This window comes from Pristis pectinata, chromosome 18 (assembly GCF_009764475.1).
Source record: "Pristis pectinata isolate sPriPec2 chromosome 18, sPriPec2.1.pri, whole genome shotgun sequence".
In the NCBI taxonomy this organism is placed as follows: domain Eukaryota; kingdom Metazoa; phylum Chordata; class Chondrichthyes; order Rhinopristiformes; family Pristidae; genus Pristis; species Pristis pectinata.
Genome location: NC_067422.1, coordinates 27,745,715 through 27,761,105, shown reverse-complemented (window position 1 = coordinate 27,761,105; position 15,391 = coordinate 27,745,715). Strand labels below are relative to the sequence as shown.

The following is a 15,391-nucleotide window of genomic DNA, read 5'->3' as shown; positions in this document are numbered from 1 at the left end:
TGAATTAACAAGATTAGGGAATACGGTATTTATTTCTTAAATCACACTTTCCTTTTATTAGAAACATAAAATGGAAAGCATCTGAACTGCCCTCACCCTTTGCTGCTTATGACCTGCACACACTGAGCCACAATAATTGAACGCATCTGTGACGTCTGCCACATCAAGGTATGCAGGCTCACTGGAGTATATCTGGTAACATTAAATTGATTGGAAAAGGCTTTCCTTGTTCTCTTAATAATTGTTGCACTCCCTAGTCTAGGCCTGACACTGAATTAATTAAATGGTTAAAACCAAACAAAAAAATCAATGGGATTAAAAACAAACAATATTCAATATGGCACCAATGGTGAAAACGATGGCAAATCACACTTTTGGAAAATTTCTTTAAGCAGATTGGAAGACTTTGTGCTGTAACTTCTGATTGAACTGAGGCACGGATTCTGCTGAATACATCTGTACCAGCTTTATCCACCAACTGCAATTTGCCCCTGTACTAAGTCTGTGCAGAAACCTACTCCTGAAATTTGATACAAATCAGTTCCAGCACTTGACTCAAAATGAAAAAATTACAAATATCGTGGAAGCAATTACTGCCGGAAAAAGGAAGGAAAGGGCAGAGCTAAATATTTATCAAATATTGCACAGTGTATGTTACATTTTCAGATGGGACATTCCTATCTCATTTATCTTTTATGTCCAAATATATTTCCAAAAGACAAAACTAAGACTTGGGTACAGATCTCCTGATGATGGCTAATTTTTTTTAGTAAGCATCCATCGTTCTTCATGCCTGAGCTCAGATTGGAATTGCAGGCTGCCAGTCAACTATTGGTATGCTCAAAGCTTCGTTGAAGAGTTGCAAATGCCCACTGGGAAATTCAGGCCCATGACTGCTCAAAATGGAGGAGGAGTATTTGGGATGGTATTGGGAACCCTGAGGTCTTCTATTAGGAAGCCCTGAGTTGGTGACGGAAGGAGTGTAATACCCCATAAACAACCCACCTGCCCACCCTGTCAGCCACCTGCTGTCCCATCTGTGGAAGAGTCTGCAGCTCCCACACTGGCCTCATTAGCCACCAGTGAACCCACGAAACCGGAGTGGAAGCAAGTCATCTTCAATGCTAAAGGAATGTCCAAGAAGACGACACCCTGACGGAGGCCACTCCTCCAAAATTGATTCCTGCAGCATTCTGAATGCCAGTAAAAACTCTCATTGTCCAACCATCTATCTGGTTTTCCAATATTCTCCAACATGTGGAATATTCTCTGTCCTGCAGTAAGTTGTCAAGCAGCAACAGGTAAAATGTACACTGAAGACTTCTAAGAAAGCTCAGCTGCTTACTGTAATTACCTATTCTCAATTACAATTACAGGAAGAGTTTGGACCTATAAAGAATGTGGCTGCTTAGAAATTCTACACAACCTGGTATAAAATCAAAATTCATCCAGCGTTGTAATTGGATTCCAGTTCCACAAAAAGGTTATCAACCCAAAATGTTTAATTGCTTCTTTCCCTGCCAACTTTGCTGAATATTTTCACTTTAATGACTGATGGTACAATAGCTGAACAGACTGGTGCTTTTATAGAATAACAGAAAACTTATTGCACTGATGAAGGCCATTAAGCCCATAGCATCCATGCCAGCACTTTGCTAAAACAACTCACTAGTTCCACACTCTGGCCCTTTCTCTGTAGCCTTGAGACTGTTCTGAAGAAGTTTGTGCTATTCTCATATGGAGAAATCTAAAGTCACTCTGAAGGGGTAATACATATTGGAAAAAAAATAGAAACAACTTAAAGAAGAGTCATCACACACAACTGTTGGACAATTCCTAGTTACATAATAGGTTTGAGAGGAGCTTGCCCGCTCAGTGTGATAATTGGGAAATGCTGCAAAGCCCTCATGAGAAAGGTGACTGGATTAAAATTATAGCAACCACAAAAATTGATCCCTGCAGTATTCTGAAAGCCAGTTAAGGCCTTCAGAAACCCATCACAGGAAACCTCAAGGCCAAAAAGAACAATACAAGGCAAAAAACCACTAACCTTGCAATAGAGTATGAAAGCAACAAAACACTCTTCAGAACTATGGCGTATAATTTGATCTTTGTGTGATCACGGAAGTGGATGATAATGAAACAGCCTACTTTACACCTTTTCATTCAAACAGGTACACGTTGAAACCACTTCAGTTGGTTGTAAAGCACATTTTGGTTGTGGAAGGTACTATTAAAATGAAAGATTTTTTTTGTCCTTTCAAGTGAACTGTTTCAGTCTATGTGCAGTAACATTGCAACACTCTGCACACTGTAACCAATTTTATGGTACTAGCATAGCCAGCATTAGTTGGTTAAAAACATTTTAAAATGTTTTAAGGAAGGCATTCAGTTCTCCTGTAGGGATCCCCATTCAAAGAGGAAAAGGCTGAGATTCCAGGCTACAACAATACAGTCTTAAACTCTTACCCAAGTTATCCCTTTGAATGCTGTTCTCCCCAGTATGAAGGCATCACCTCAATACACTCCTCTTTGCTACTTGTATTCAACTCACATCTATTTGGACTCCTTAACCAGGCAATCACCCCAAGGTGCTTCAAAATTTGTGTTGAGGCAAAGCCACCATTTAAAACAATATTCACAGCATTAGAGCATCATTGGCAAGGCTATCCCTAATTTGGCTGTTCCTAATTACCCTGGAGTGATAAGCGATAACAAGCTCGTTGAGCCCCTACAGTTCATAATCCACAATGAGTAGCAGCATTTGATATAAATGGAAACCTTGCCAGATGATTTCAGGGATAGCTAATAAGACATAACCACTTTTCTGTATCTCCAAAGCTGGGAAAGGGCAGTAGAATTCCTTCCCTGAAGGACACCATTAAACCAAATGCGGTTTTACAATTACTCGTGGTCATCTTTGTTGGTGCTATTGCTTTATTCCAGATTTATTAACTGAATTAACCAGCTGCCAAACTGAGGTTTGAATTCATTTAGTAATCAAGCCTCTGGATTACAATCCCAGAGACAAGATTGTTTTGCTACTGTGCTCTGGTGGCAGTGAAAGAAATTAGAGGCCAGAAATGCAGAGATTTGAGGATTGTAAAACTGGAGATTTCTGAAATAAAGAGAGGAGAGGTGGAGACACCAATGGGAAGGATGGGAATGAGGCGAGCTTTTGATCAACAGCTGGAAATGACTGTGATTCCTTGCATCCCTTGCCTCTGATTAAGAAAAACCCTCATACTAATACTGTAGGCTGTGGAAACGCCTCGTATTAGTGGTAAAGTGGAGAAAGTTCAGCCCTGCAGGTCACAGATCTTCCCAGTCATCATGGCAATACTTTTATGCTTATTTTATGAAAATAGATATCCAGCAAGTTACAAATGTTTTGGGTGAGAGAAAAGAAAACAGCAAGGGGGAAGGAATAGACAGATACAAGAATGAAAACTAAAACAATCCTTAATCAGAAACTTGTGCGAGAGTATGGCTGAAATTAGCTGTAGGCTCAGCTCATGGACAGAGTTCCCCACATCCACATCTGTCACTGACTGCTGGCGAGACAAATAACTGATTATCTAATTCAGTTACTAAAATTTACATGTTGTGATATTTTTCTTAAATTGTAACATTAAGATTAAGATCTTTATTAGTCACATGTACATCGAAACACACATCTTTGCGTAGAGTGTTCTGGGGGCAGCCCGCAAGTGTCGCCACGCTTCCGGCGCCAACATAGCATGCCCACAACTTCCTAACCCGTATGTCTTTGGAATGTGGGAGGAAACCGGAGCACCCGGAGGAATCCCACGCAGTCACGGGGAGAACGTACAAACTTCTTACAGACAGTGGCCAGAATTGAACACGAATCACTGGCGCTGTAATCGTGTTACACTAACCGCTTAACTACTTTTAAACTTACGCTTAAAAGAATTAAAGAAGAAAACAGAACTTCATAGTGTCTAGATGTAGGAGGTGAATATAATTTTGCAAGCAAATAAATCATGTATGACTGAACATCTTAAGGCTTTGAGAAAGTCACAAGGCTCTTAAATTTTCAGTTTTATTCAAAGTCATCATAGTGCAAGTACGACAATTATCAAGCAGCTTGTATTGCTCAAGAAGCCTGATACAAATGGAGAATAGAATCATTTCCTTAGCCTTCTCAGTGGCTCATGAAAACTCTTCAGTTTTCTGTCAGACAAAAAGAATGATCTGAGGGTTAATTCTGAATTATTTTACCTTATTTAGTGTGACATTTGGGAAACACTATTGGTCTTGATTGTTTGGATCAGCCCACAGGATAAAATTCTGCTAGCTTCACAGGAGAAATAGTCACGTTCATTCCCGGTCCATGGCTTGCATTGTTTATTCTTGCCCATCATTGGATGGTCTGTGAATGGGATACCACAGTGTGATGGGATTTGTTAGACTACTTTGGATGATAGTTAGGAGTCAACGATTTTGGTATAAAATTGCAATCACAAGCAAACCATTGACATTGCTTCCCTTCTCAGAAGGACATCAGTGAACCAGCTTGGCTTTGACAACTACTCTATGCTCGTGAGTGAGATGTTTTTCTTTCTCTCAGCTCAAGCATCTGCAACTGGTTGGACACCTAGTAAATTTCTATAAAATAAGTGCAAGAGTATTCTGCCTGCAACAGTGAAGATGTGTGACCAGCAATTAATGTACAGGGAGGGTTAACCTTAACAACTTTTATGGTGCGAGTTCTTGTGCTTCCTTTACCCTGTGAGAAGCTTCTCACAGGCTGTCCTCTACTTTCCCACTAATGCCAGGATTGGCCCAGTCTATAGTATAAATATGAGGGGTTTATACCAGAGACATAATAAACACAGAACATAGAACAGTACAGCACAGGAACAGGCTCTTCAGCCAAACTATTTAAACTAGTAATTAAACGCCTGACTAAACTAATCCTTTCTGCCTGCACAGAGCCTCTATAATCTGCACATTCATGTACCTATCTAAGAGCCTCTTAAATTTTCCAGCTTTTTAATTCCAGGTCTTTTGACACTAAATTTTCAGTTTTTCATGAATGGGATGTGAACTTCCATTTTATTCAGCAATGTAATCGCTAGATTTGCGAGCACTTCTGAAAGCTATACCTTAGACTCTGGGTGACGATGGAACCGGCTTCAACTGTGAAGTCCTATGAAGTAGAAAAGGCTGCTGAAAATATTTTTGATCACAAAGGAAGAACGGCCACCTGGATTGAGTTATCATGGCCCAGCGAACCATACCTTGTGTCACAACCTGGGAGAAGAGGAAGGATAAGAGCATGTTTTGTTGGAACTAAATGGGCCAATCTTTTTTGGCCTGGTCTCTCTGATGCTTTCATTTTCCCCTCACTTTCCAGTGACTGGTACTTGGGAGCAGAGTAGAGAAATTCAAGGCCCAGACCAGCCCCACTGAGCAGCTAGGAGGGAGATAGAGGACTTGAGAAGATGCAGGCAGAGGAAAGATAAGTAAGCAACCGTTGTGCTTTGTAAGAATAAAAACAAGCCTTTGCCCGAGCAGTCTTCCATCTCCTGTTCTACTCTATGGCCTTCTGCCCACCGTCAAGCTCTCTCTCCCCCTCTCTCGTCCTGGTGGAGCGGTTATTGACAGGAAATTGCTGCTACCTCGAGCGCCGGTCTGTCCACGTGTATCAGCGTGCAAGCCTGACCTGTGGACCATCTTAGGTTTCATCTCTTAATCATTTACATCTGCGCAGTGCAGCCAGCTACAAGCTCTTTGATATCCAGATGCAGAAAGGGTAACCTGACCCTTCCACAGAGACTTTCCCTGAAGTGCAATGCTGCATAGTATTAAAGACCGCTCGAGATCTTTTCTGTTTAATTCATTACTTTATGCTGTAATCCAGTATAATTTATCAGCTGCAGAATCATGCTCATTAGGAAAACTTACACGTGCGAACAGAGAGAATTTCCAAAAGGGACTGAGGGGGTTGGTGGTGTAGGTCAGTTCTGATGGCTAATGGCACCCAGGTTCCTGACTTTCAAAGAAGAAATTATCAGTAAGTTTGAACTGAATCTATGTAAGCCACAGCATGCTGTCCTATAGGCGTGATGGTTCTGTGAGGAGTAGCTTTACTGAATGGCATCAAAGGAGGAATAGTGGCAAGGGTCACAATAGCAATGGAGGTTCAAATCAGACTGACTGTTAGGAAAGTTAAATGGATTCTGTTATAGAGCTAGCACAAACACACTAGATGTGTGAGAGTGCATTAAATAAATCTATCTTGATTCTGAGAGGCACTTTAATCTGCAACAGCTGGTACAGATCCAGCTGAGATATTGTGCAGCAATGTGAAAGGGACATTGGAGGGGTCTGAAAGATTGTCCATTCTGTTTTACTGTTAGGGTACAGCACTGCCCCTGGCTGGGAAAACAAAGTCTAGAATGCTTGGCTTGGCTTGGTCCAGTTACAGCTGGAGTGACTGCAGAGACTGAACAGGCTGACATTAAACTGGGCAGAGCTGTAACTAAACAGACAGCAATGTCAAGTAGAGTTCAATAAGCAGAAAGAGAAACTGAAATACAGTATATGACCACAAAAGTCATATAGCAAGGAAACAGGCCCTTCGGCCTAACAAGTCCATGCTAGGTATTAAGCAACCATTTAGACTAATCCTGCACTGATCTCATTTTATTCTCCCCACATTCCAATCAACTCCCCCCAGATTCTACACACTAGGGGTAATTTACAATGGCCAATTATCCTTCCAACCTACACATCTTTGGGATGTGTTAAATCCTACTCAGTTTTTGCCAGGAGTTAAAATCAGCGCCATGTGCAAAGGGAAATTAAAAAACAGCTTCCAAAGGTCATCTATTCCACATAAAGAAATCTCAAGAATGTCTGCTATGATGGGTCTAATTTATTGATTCTGTAAAACTGATAGGTTTTACTTTATAAAGCTTCCCAAGACGTATTTTATTAATTGAAGTAATTATTTGAATGCTAACTTGCATCACAATTTTCTTGAGAACCCTCACCTGCTTTTCCATCTACAAGAAATGATTACAATTGACTCTAAGAATGTCTGTAGGAATAATATAAGGAAGCAATGTTTAAATCCAAATCTTTCATCCAGTTCTATGATGTTCCTATACCTGTTGTTTTTAATGGAATTTTTAAAAATGAATTCAAATCTCTACTAAATGAGGTGACATTAAGAACATTGCAGCATAAGAGTTCATATTGTACCACTGCAGCCAGTTATTTTGGGACTTAAGTAATGATAGCAAATGAAGGTATATTTTTAGTAGTTAACCTGTTATGTATACCAAACTGGCAGCATCAGTGGAAAGAAAGAGTTAATGTTTCAGGTCAAAGATCCATCTTCAGACCTGTTAACTCTTTTTCCTTCCCCAAATGCTGCCCGACTTGCTGAGTGTTTCCAGCTTTTCCTGTTTTGTCCAATATTTCCAGCATATGCAGTTTTCTGACTTTTATATGCACAGATCTATTCAATGTCACCCTGTAAGGGAAGCTAGATCAACACAGGGTGGAGACTGAAGTGAATGAGCTGAGGTGAAATGGGGTGTGGGTTGAAGAGAGCACAAACACCAGCATGGACCTGTTAACCCAAATGGTCGCTTTTCTGCTATAAATACCATGCAGTAGTTCACTGCAGGTTGCAGTATGGTGACAGATAATAGCAAATACATGCCACTTCCTTCCCTCCAAAGCATCATTGGCGGCAACTCATATCATCTAAGCCACAGTTAGAAGCTGCAGCGTTGACTTCATTTTTACAGCAAAGACTGAGAGTTGTCTGTCATTACTGCTTCCTCTTTGACACTGACCATTTTCATTCTCCCACACCCCTCCTACATTAAATTATTGTTAGAATAATGTTAAAATAAAGCCACCGTGTTTTGAAATTTTTCACATTCCATTGCTGTGGTGAGTGTTTAAAGTACAGGGTCACCCATTTCACACAGAGATAAGGTGAAATTCTTTCTCTCACAGGTTGTAGCTCTTACTCGAAGAATGATGGAAGCAGTCTTTGAATATTTTTGAAGTAGACAGATACAATAAGCAGGGGTCAGGGGATGAAAGGTTACTGCAGGTAGGTAAGGTGGTTGGGTTGAGGTAACAATCAGACCATCTATGACCTTACTTGCTGGTGTTGCAGACTCGAAGTGTATTTGGTGAGATTGGTGTAGCCAACTTAGTAATTATTTAGTAAAAAGACATCACCTGGTACAGCTCCAAGAGAATAGAAATTTTGCAAGTAAGGTTATTGTTTAAGTAATGATTTTCTTTAAAACATCTTGCTTTCCCATGTCACAGTGATCTGGCAACCATTGCAATTAGACTTAGAGACCTGTAGGAAGTTACTTCACTGCGCCAACCATTGATACATAAGACTATTTTTTCAAGGAACAGTAGACACAGTAGGTAGGGCATGAACATTAAGCTCATTTTGCCTGTGATGGTAGCGCCATCTCTTTAGCCCTACTTTCTTGCTCTTCCCCCCTTGGTACTGTGATTCTTTCACTCGTCACTTTCTATCTAGAAATTTTCTCCAACCTACTCACCTCCATTATTCCACTCCAACTCCTCTTTCCTTTCATGACAAGGGCAGAATTTAAAGGAGAACTCCAAAATCAGGATATTGATATCAGTAGGAATAAAAACATTCTATAGTTGCATCTGTGTATTGTACCCTTCCTCTGAAATTCATTCTGTTGAAGTCAATTAATTATATTCATTATTCTATAGCAAAAGTCTCTGGAAAATTTGGTATGATTGACACACACAATCACTGTCGTTTCCTTGGGACTACTTCACCATTAGCTCTTGCTGAAAAAAGAAGGCAATTATCATTCGTCCTTGCCACTAAATGATTAAGTTTTGCAAAATACAACTCTAGTTACAGTGATACCGAGCAGGGATGAATTTCCAAGTTTAGATCTGTGATCCTACTGAAATATGTTCCAAAGGAGGGATTGCTATTATAAGGATTTATGGCAGAATCTGCAAATGATATGGGATATTCTTTTACATATCCTCAACCTGCAGGAAAGTGCATAGCATCTTGAGATTAAGAGTTTATCACATGGACAGGGAACTGTGTCCCATGCTGATGACATTCCACAATGTTGCAAGCCTGAGACTGGCCCATGAAAAGAAACACTGGGCTGGAACTGGGACTATTGGCAAAATGTTAGCAATACCGTCCAGGTATTAACAGGCTCCACTGAATGTAATTTATGTTCAGGATGTCAGCAAAGTTTATATTTCAATTGTTGGGACTTTGGGGGAAATTTACCTCTGCAGGATCTTTACATGTGTCCAATTTTGACGTAATAAATCCAAGCATTCTTTGTGTGCTTAAGAGAAAAGAGAATGTATCAGAAATGAAAGGTACAAAGAATACCTAACAACTAGTGAGGTTTGGTTGCCATGAGCCACTATGGCTTTTGGAAGTTCACTGACCTGAAAATAATAGCATATCTGTAGCTTACAATATTATTCCAGACCTAAGCTTCCAGGAATTATGGTGTAATTGACATACATCAGCAACTATTAATTCCTGTGACTTCAGAATTACCTCATTGTTATCACTTGCTGAAATGGCCAAGAAGGGAATAACCATTTCTCTATCCCCAGCAGAATAAGTGATTGCAAATTTGTAAATTAAGACTATAAAAGAATGGGAACCAGAACTTGGCAACATTATGATGGATATACTTATTCAAGATAAATATAGGAGAGATGTATTTCCTGGTCTTGGAAATCAGAAAAGTGGTGGGCAACTGTCTGATAAAAGTGACAATCGAATTTGAAAAAAAATCCATTTCACCACCAGAAACGCTGACCCTAATCCTCAATATTAACCCTCCCTGCTTGATAGGAAAAGGTCAGGATGAAAATGTGAAGCATTCACAATGTAAACCTGTATAATACTGGATGCAGTTGTAAAAAGGAAAATGAGTATATCTAGGTGTTCCAACAGAGAAATAGGATACTGAATTAATGATTAAATTGGGCTATTACTGTGAAATTGGGAGCCCAATTTAAAATTTTCAATTGCTGGTAAGATTGCCTGACAATCAAGAAATTTGGCAGCAAAAAAGCAGGAGTGAACTGGCAACTCCTGAAGGTTAACACTCCTTCAATACTTCTTTGGGATCAGGAATGCCATCCCAAGGAACTTTCAAGGAAGGCTTCTGGCTCCCCAGGCACAGCCAACCCTCTCCTAGTCTTCACTCCAGATTTCTGGGGGCCATCACTATGTCTCCCTGTCTCTGGCCTTATGCTGTTGATTTTTCTTGGCAATTGCCACCTAGATTATTCAATAGAAGGGCAGAATTGACAAAATCCTAACAAGGCCCCAGATGCCCAGCTATTTTTGGTCATACCCACCCTCCCCATTAATGTGGTATTTGGAGCCACAGGACAAATTAAAACTCATGAGGGTTCCCAAAAGGAAAGCGCTTGGTTAAAAACAACTGTGAGGAACAAAAGAGTAAATCAGACTGCCTATCTTTGTCATTCACCATTGACTAGAAGCTCGTCAGGAACAGCTACATAAATAACATGGCTAAAAGAGCAGGTCAGAGACTGGGTTTGCAAAGCAAATGACTCACCTCCTGACTCCATAAAGCTTTTGTATCACTTTCTCAAGAGGACTTAGAAGGGGGCAATAAATTCTGGCCTCATCAATGAGATTTCCATCTTAAATCATGCATTAAACAAAGAATGTGTTTGCTGCTTACCCAAAGTCAGTGAAAAATAATGTCATCTTTCCTGCTCTGAAATTAATTAATATCTAGCAAGTAGTTTTCTTCTTCAAATTAAAAGCACCTTTTGATTCTGGCTCATCTCCATTTGCTTTGGCTCCTGCAGAACTTGGTTTCCCTTTGTCCCAATATGTTTTCCTGTTTGATTTGACATTTTCATTCTACAGTGGAGAGATGCCAAATTGAATTGCAAGTACTTACCCAAAAACCCTTCACCAAGTTGGAGCATTCTATGACCTTAAAGCAGTTCCATCTTGGAAAATTGCAATACATTGGTACTGAACATCAATAGAATATAATATTAAAAGAAATTCAACTAATTTTGGTTTCAGAATATTAGCTTTGCAAATCAAAAACCAAAAACATTGCATGGCCCCCAAAAGCTGAAGTTAGAAGTGAGCAATAAATTCTAGCCTCAGAGGTCCCAGTAATCTTTTGTGATAGCATATGCTGGCAAAAGAAAGAAAGCAAAAATTCCATTTATATAAATACCTTTCACAATATCAGAATATCCCATGCCCATGGATATTTTAAAAAGCCACAGATAAAGATACAGCCATTAATGTGGTATCTGAAGCCACTGGACAATTTAGGATTCAGGAGGGGCTCTCAAAAGGAGAGCATTTGGAAAAGATAGTTATGAAGGAGAATAAAAGAAAGATTCAGACCGTCTACCATTCCCAACACGTTTCAAGCAGTTTCATGAATGTGACAGTTAATTTGCATGGTGTTTTATCTATAATTTGCCTTGCATCATAACAGGGGATTTTCGCTGGTAATTATATGATATTCAGTTCAATTTGCAACCCCTAATGAAATGAAGCAGTCCACATCTGCATACATCATCACCTGGATCACATTCAGGCATGGGCTGCTAAATGGCAAGTAACGTTCGTGACTCAGAAGGGCCAGACAATGACTGTCTCCAACAGGAGAGAGCTGAACACCATCTAATTAATGTTACCCTTGGTAAGACCCCCAACCACCAACATCCTGAGTGCCACCATTAACCAGAAACTTAACTGGAGCTGCAACATTAACATTGTGACTAGAAGAGCAGGTCAGAGTCTGGGTATCCTGTGGCGAGTGATTCACCTTCTGATACCCCAAAGTCTTTCCACCATCTCAAAGGCACAAATCAGGAGTGTGACAGAAAACTGTGAGGGTTGCCTGGATGGGTGCAGCTCTAACAACACTCAAACAACTTGACACCATCCAGGGCAAAGCAGCTTGAGTGACTGGCACTCCGTCCACCACCACACATCATCAATCTCTCCACCTCAGACACACATTGGCTGCAGCTTGTACCTTATACAAAATGCATTGCAATTGCCTGCTTTGACCATTCTGGCAACACCTCCCAAACGCGTGATCTTTACCATCAAGTAGGACAAGGCAGTAGGTACAGGATACCAGACAAGTGCTTGAAGATGGGATTAAGACAGATGGATGCAAACTGGTCTGCATGGAGATAGTGGGCCGAATGGCCTGTTTCCACGCCATATGACTTTATGACTCTCAATGAAACTGGGAACACCTTCGTTTGCAGTTTCCTCTTCAAGTCACACATTATCCTGATATGATAATACGTCACTGGGTCTTCATCATCACTGGATTTAAATTTACCCAACTGCACGTTGGAGCATCTTCACAAGAAGAGCTGCAGTGGTTGAAGAATGTGGCTCGTCACCAATACCTCAAGGGCAATTAGGAATGACTAAATAAACTCTGGTCTTGCCAGTAAAACCTGGATCCCAAAATGTAAATAAATTAGGAAAAAATAAGCTCCACACACAGCAATTTTATAATGCCGAAATTATCTGTATTTGAAGAGGCTGATTTGTGTTACATATGTATGGAGCAAGAATGACAACGGTGCGGTAGGATAAACGTCTTTACTGGTCCATATTAATCAAAATACAGAAACTGAGCAACTTACAATTGTAGATCCACGAGAAGGTTTGCGGAGACCTAGAAGTGTGCGAGTCCCCAAAGTCCCGTGCCAAAAGTGACTTTGCGTGTGTCAGAGGGCACCATTGTTCTGCCGAGCGATCGGCCGGCCCGTGCTCGCATGTGTACTGCCACATTCGCACCATCAATCCGCTGGACAATCGACCAACCAGCAAGTGCACTGGTGTGCGCATGCGCATTCGCTGTGTTCTCTGTACAGTTTGTCAGTATGGTTCATCCCTCCCCCCTATAGGAGGGAACTGCAGGGGAAGAAAATAGGTTAGGTGAACGTAGGGAAACGTTGAGAAGATTTTTCCGCTGCTTTTCTGCCTGGTATCAGTTGGCCGGCTGACACACCCTTGTGGACTGCCGCCGGGGTGGCTGGGGGGGGTGCGGCTTCTTTCTCGGTGTCTTCCTGATTAGCCATTGGTGAGGCTGCTGAAGGTTCTCCCCTCCATTGGTTCATCTACTTGAATGGTAGCTTCATCGGCAGGGGATACTCCTGTGGCTTCGCCAGGTCCTCTGTCGGTTCGCTGGCATACATGATCCAAATGTCGCCTGACAATTCACCCGTCTGGAAGTTCAAGTTCTGCAACTTGACTATTACAATGTTGGACGACTGCCAGTTGCCTGTTTTCTTCGTGTGTGAGTCGAGTGTACACCAAACATTCGTGGCTTAGTGTGGGTATTGTAGCTTTGTTTCATGGCCTCTTGTTTGCTACAAATTTGTTCATGGACGGCCGGCAGCAGGAGATCCAATCTGGTGCGTAATGTGCATTTGAACATTAGTTCAGTGGAGGAGACGCCCGTTAGTTCATTTGGGGTGATTCGGTAATGGAAAAGGAAGCAGCTTAATTTTGGCATCAAATCACCCTGTGTTTGTTTAGAAAGGCCTCACTTCACCGTTTGCACTGTTCACTCAGCCAGACCATTTGAAGCTGCGTGATGTGGAGCTGTTGTCAGGTGCCCAATACCATTCTTCTCCACAAACTCTTTAAATCCTGCACTCGTGAAAGCCGGGCCATTATCGGATAAGATCATTTCCAGAATACCAAATGTAGCAAAGACCAACTGTAGTTTAGTTATAGTAGTTGTTGAGGAACGTGACGTACAAGTAGGTAACGCCTCTCTCCACTTCGAATGGGCATCCACAATAACCAGAAACGTGTCCCCAGAACAGTCCAAAATAGTCGACATGAATGCGCTTCCATGGAGACTCAGGCCAGGCCCATGGTTTAAGGGGGGCCTTTGGTGATGCTTTTTGTGTTTTCTGACAAACAGGGCAGATGTGCACCGTATTCTCAATATCAGTGTCAATTTTCGGCCACCACACCATAAGGCATAGGAGCAGAATTAGGCCATTTGGCCCTTCAAGTCTGCTCCGCCATTCAATCATGACTGATTTATTTTTCCCTCTCAACCCCATTCTCCTGCCTTCTCCCCATAACCTTTGATGCCCTCACTAATCAAGAACCTATCAACCTCTGCTTTAAATGACTTGGCCTCCACAGCCGTCTGTGGCAATGAACACAGATTCACCACCCTCTGGCTAAAGAAATTCCTCCTCATGTCTGTTCCAAAGGGACGCCCTTCTATTCTGAGGCTGTGCCTCCTGGTCCTAGACACACATAGCTTCTCACCGGTGCTCTCATTCTGACCACCCCAGGGTGAGCGCCATGCAGATCGCGGAGTATACGCTTGCGGCCTTGAGGGGGAACCACTCCTCAACTGTCCCATAATATGCAGCCATCCTGTAGGCTCAGTTCACATTGGCGATTTGTAAATGGTTGAAATTTGGGTGAAGGGCTGGCAGGCCAACCAACCTGTAGTGCTTTTTTTTTTAACCTGTGATAGGAGTGGATCACGGGCGGTCCACTGCCTAACGAGGTGACTTTTGATTGGTGTTTCATCTCGGCTTTGTAACAGGTGAACAACTTTGAACAGGGGGTGCTGGATACTGTGCCCTCAACAATTGCTAATCTGCTTAAGGCGTCGGCAACGACATTTTCACTTCCAGGGGTGTACTTCATTGTGTAGGAATAAGCGGATAAGGTCAATGCCCATCATCGCATTCTTGGTGATGTCATTTGTTGATTTGTTGGATATCTTGTGTCTCCCCATTAAGCCTTGCAAAGATTTATGATCTGTGTGGATTTCGAGGGGCCACCCAAATGTGTATAAATGGAAGTGCTTGATGCCAAACATAATAGCTAGGGCTCTTGGTCGAGCTGTGAATAATTCATCTCTGCCTGAGGCATTGTCCTTGAAGCAAAAGCAATGGGCATCTCTATTCTGCAAGGCATTTGATGTAGGAGGGCGGCCCCAACCCCATATGGTGAGGTGTCACATTTCATGACTACAGGTTTTTCAGGAACATAATGCACCAACACGGACGAAGAACTGAGGGCAGTTTTCATTTGTTCAAATCCCTGTTGCTCAATTCTTGACCATTTCCAGTGTTGGTCCTTCTGGACTAGTTGGTAATAAGGGCTTTAACAGTAGCTGATTGATTCAAAAAACAGTTGTAATGCAGTGACTAGTCCCAGGAAGGGGCGTAACTGTGTCATGTTTCGTGGACGTGGAGCCTCTTTTAAGCCATTCATTTTGTGCTCCGCGGATGGGGACCTGCTTCATCGACTTTGAACCGCAGGTTATCAACT

At 41.7% G+C, this 15,391-nt stretch overlaps 1 protein-coding gene across 3 annotated transcripts in view; it reads right to left on the bottom strand.

Moving 5' to 3' along the window:
- The window catches only part of b3gntl1 (UDP-GlcNAc:betaGal beta-1,3-N-acetylglucosaminyltransferase-like 1), a 263,296-nt gene that overhangs the window by 164,744 nt on the left and 83,161 nt on the right, over positions 1-15,391 (bottom strand). The window lies entirely within an intron of this gene.